The sequence below is a fragment of the Nicotiana sylvestris genome, chromosome 9, assembly GCF_000393655.2.
Source record: "Nicotiana sylvestris chromosome 9, ASM39365v2, whole genome shotgun sequence".
Lineage (NCBI taxonomy): Eukaryota > Viridiplantae > Streptophyta > Magnoliopsida > Solanales > Solanaceae > Nicotiana > Nicotiana sylvestris.
In genome coordinates this window covers 57,133,033-57,137,640 of record NC_091065.1, presented here as the reverse complement: position 1 = coordinate 57,137,640, position 4,608 = coordinate 57,133,033, and positions in this window count along the sequence as shown.

Below are 4,608 nucleotides of genomic sequence, written 5' to 3'. Positions count from 1 at the left end.
GGAATCAGGTCAAACGTAGTTCCTCTTTATTTTATTTTATTTTTTCATTTACCTATTATTTTCTTTTCTTTTCTTTCTTTTTCTCATTTCTTGTTTTTTTTGTTGTTTTTGTTGCTTTCTTTTCCCTTTTTTCCCACGTTTGTGTTTCTAACCTTTGCTGCTGATTCCGAACGAGGGGTATGAAAGAAAATAAATAAGGCTCAAAAGGGGTAACGAAGGATAAAGTGTTTAGGTAGCAGAACAAAATGCCTTCGTCATTCCAGTCTTCAAAACATGCCAAGTGCAAACAACACAATTAAATAAAGATTTGTAGCCTCTTCTGATGGTGCTGGACTTGACAATTATATTCACACATTTGCTTTTTCATTTGTCATCTCTAAAGCACCGTTGGGCAACACTCTCACTCTCATTATCATGAATGACCCTCATGTCAATTTGACGAATCTTGCCTTTAACGGTTTTCTTTATGTTTTACTTGCTCCAGTTCCACATGACTCGAGCTCCGAATAATTTCAAATCGTCCTTATTTCTTTTAAATGTTCCGATCACCTCTCAATGGTTTTATGATTAATTTTTTAAGATTAGGCCCAAAATGTGTGCGCATGTCATGTCACTAGAATCGGCGCTAAACAAAATGATAAAAGAACTAAACAAAAAGATGACTGGAAATAATAAAATACCGGATTTTGCATTAGACTAACGGTGAAATGGTTTGAATAACAAAACAAACAAAAACAAACCAGAATAAAATCCCGAAACAAACCTGAACAAAACTAAACAAACCGCTATGACAAAAATGGAAAGATAAGAGGGTTTGACACAAGACAATGTCCGGATTACAACCCTAAGAATAATCCGGACAACAGAAAAGACAACAAAATAAGCCACCAAAAGCTTCTCTCTTGCTAACCAAGGAACGGAGGGTCCTCCCACTTATCAAACCTAGCATCTTAGCCACTAAGCTTCGCATCAATATTGCCAAGACCATCACCAACTTCAATATCATCAACCTCTCAACAAGTTCCCAATAGGATTCGAGTGTTCCCTGTCATCAGGCCTCATCCCCACAAAATGTGCATCATGATGTGCAGGTAAAGGATTCTGCGTGATATTCTGGGCGTCATTGTCTTGGATTACAATCAGGTTCCTGGATCTTGTGTTTCTGGCTTACCACAAACCAACCACCTTAACTTTCTTTGCGATTCAAAACAAAACAGGTTAGAATGGACTCAGTCGGTCCTCATTATTAACAACATCTTTTTCCTTTTTTTTCTCTTTTTTTTCATTTTTCATTTTTTTGAATTGTTTTTTGATTTTTTTTTGTTGTGGTCGAATCATATGGAGATTGCCTACGTATCATGACCCTGCATGAATCAGACCTTGCGTAGTTCGGACAGATCAGGAATAAAGTAAATAAACCAATTTTTTTTTTGAACTTTTCGAAAGAAAGACATATAAAGAAAAAAGAAAATATTTTTTTGGATTTTGATTTTTCTTCAGCATTTTTGCTAAGAAAGGCTTCTAAAGAAGAAAGTTTTTTTTTTCTTTTTGAATTTCGACTTTTATTGTTTTTTTTTTTGGAATTTCGATAGAAAAACTTCTAAAGAAAAAGAAATATATTTTTGCATTTATGGATTTTTATTCTTAAACTAGGAAAGAAGTACTTCTAAAGAAAGAGAAAGTATTTTTGAATCTTGAATTTTCTTTTCGATTTTTGAAAGAAGAATGAAAATATTTTTGTATTTTTTTTTATTTTGAGAAGCAACTAAAAGAAAATATTTTTTGTATTTTTAAAAGTTGGGGTTTCAAAGAAAAACTTTTCTAAAGAAGTAAAAGAATTTATTTTTTTGGATTTTTTTGAAAATTATGGGCCGGAACCGATGAGATTTGCCTACGTATCTCACATCCGGTGAGAATCAGACCCGCGTAGTTCGCCCAACATAAACTAAACTTGTAAACAAGACTCCTCTTTTCAAATAAATTAAACTAAAAAAACACAAAATGTTTTCATTTTTCAAAATTTTTGCAGGGTTTTGACACTACTTGGATATTGGTTTTATTTTTCTAAAATAAGTAGTTATCTCCCTACATTGTATTTTTCTTTTTCTCTTTTTCCCGATTTTTCAAAAATTCCCAATTTCAGAAGTCGGTCAGCATGCAGATCTGAAGCAAATAAATGCGCAAAACAAACAGGATGCAGCATGATGGTTTTTTCATTTCAGGTTGCTTGTCCTAGAAGGACCCAACCCCTGTGTTGAGTCCCCTAAGTCAAATGCAACATGATGCAAATAAGCGTTCCTACTAGGGATCCGGCATGAGGTTTTGTTATACTAGGTTTATCCTGGGTGTTTGTTCTAGACCTGGCTTACCCGAGCGGACAACTCAAGCCGAGGATGGGAACTACGTACCGGTAACCAAAAGATCATCTGATTTTGCAACTCCTTCGAATCCTCGTTCTATTTTGGGATAGGACACTAACAGAAAAGAAGTCACGACCAGCGTGCATTCCTCAATGGAGAGAAGAGAGGGATTTCATAGCAGTTTATATATACAGTTTAGCTAATATCAAAGCGGTAAGAGTAATATTTTGCACATTTAGGCTAAAACATGTAATAAAATCAGATAATAAATGAAGCCAAATAATAACAATTATTCTAAGCTCGAATTCTTGACCCTGAACCAGTTGTTCTGGGTTAAGTTCCCCAGCAGAGTCGCCAGAGCTGTCACACCTCATTTTTACGCTACACCCCTGCTAAGGGACGTAAAGGGAGTTTTTCCAATTAAAGGACAATCGAAACGGGATTTTATTTAAAGATTCAGAGTCGCCACTTGGGAGATTTGTGGTGTCCCAAGTCACTGGTTGAATCCCGAATCGAGGAAAAGAATGACTCTGTTTAATAGTCTGCGCACCAGAAATCCGGATAAGGAATTCTGTTAACCCGGGAGAAGGTGTTAGGCATTCCCGAGTTCCGTGGTTCTAGCACGGTCGCTCAACTGTCATATTCGGCTTGATTATCTGATTTTATACAATTATGAACTTATGTGCAAACTTTAAACTCTTTACCGCTTTTATTATTATTATTTTAACAGAGAATTACAACATTGTGAAAAAATGTATCTCGAACCACGTCACATCAATGTACTCGTGGTTATAGACACATTTCGACTCTGTTGAGATTTGAATTTGGGTCACAAAAATGTGCACCCGAATTTAAGAAAGTAAATTGTTAAAGGCGCGCCTAAAGCGACTAGCGTATCATTATTTTTTGGTAAGGCCGTGAAATTTGCTAAACGACCGATCCCGAAGTCTATACATTTATTAACCAATTATTGAGGGCCCCATAACTTGTGCATTTTATTGGGCGAGGCTTATCTCATTTGTTTTAAAAAGGATAATCCTAAAGTGCCTACATTTTTTCTATTAAATTTCTCTCTAAAAATGAAAGAGAAAAGATCCTAATTTATTTACATGCTTACGAATTGTTATAGTCGGGTTCCGAACGCAATTTGTTAAATCAGAATGTAAACACAATATGGACAGCCCGTTGGCCAACGTGGACCCAGGCCCAACGTGTATGGCACAAAACTGGACCTGGGCCATCTCATTCACATGTTACTACCTAGTTACATTATACTAGGCATGCTCACAGTTTGTCAAATTAAAAAAAAACTTGGCAATCTAATTTTAATCCTAAACCATTTACATGCTGAAATTAACCAATAGTATCTAGCTAAACAATATTCCTACAAGTTTCGAAACGGTCTATTCGTTTAATAAGCTAACTGTTGAATGTATAAGAATAGTCTAAATCAGCTAACATGCTTTTTGAGATATGATAATCATCAAACAATAACGAACTATCTGAACAGATTTACTACATCATTTTTTAGCAATACATAGACAGTTCGTCCACTAAGCTACTGTCAGATGTTCCATTATATATTAAACAACTACATGATTCTGATTAGAGGAAACCAAATAATGTATATACACAACTAAAATTCAGAATATAACTAAGATAAATTCAGAACTTCAACTCTTCAATTCATATTTATGCTTCAGTTTCCATTCTACAAGAACCAGTGTATCAATTTGTGTACCTGATATTGGAAGTAAAAGAAGAAGAAGATCAGCAGAAATGCAGTAGCATATAACAACAGCAACACCCCGCAACCAGTAACAACCAGCAACGAGAAACCAGTGACAGATTTTAAAATCAAACAAAAATCCAGCAATAACTAGTGAAGTAGTAGCAAATAATCAACCAAACTCAAGGAAACAAATCAAATGAAAATCCAGAAACACCAACAACAATCAACGGGCAGAAATAAAGTGAATCTTTTTTAGATTGAAAGACCAGTTAATGTTTAACCATTAAATTCTGACCCCTCTGTATATCCAGTGTATGCAGATTGTATATCGGGTGTATATTACTCTCTCTTTCGAATCTCCTTTAAAAAATTTCCTCAATATTCAGCCAATATCCTATCCCCTTTCAATATTTTCGGAATTCTTTTCTTTAATATTCAAGAAAACCCTTTTTTTTTCTTTCTGTCCAGCCCCCAAGATTTTAAAAGTCCTCTACAATTCTGTCCAAACTCCCCTTA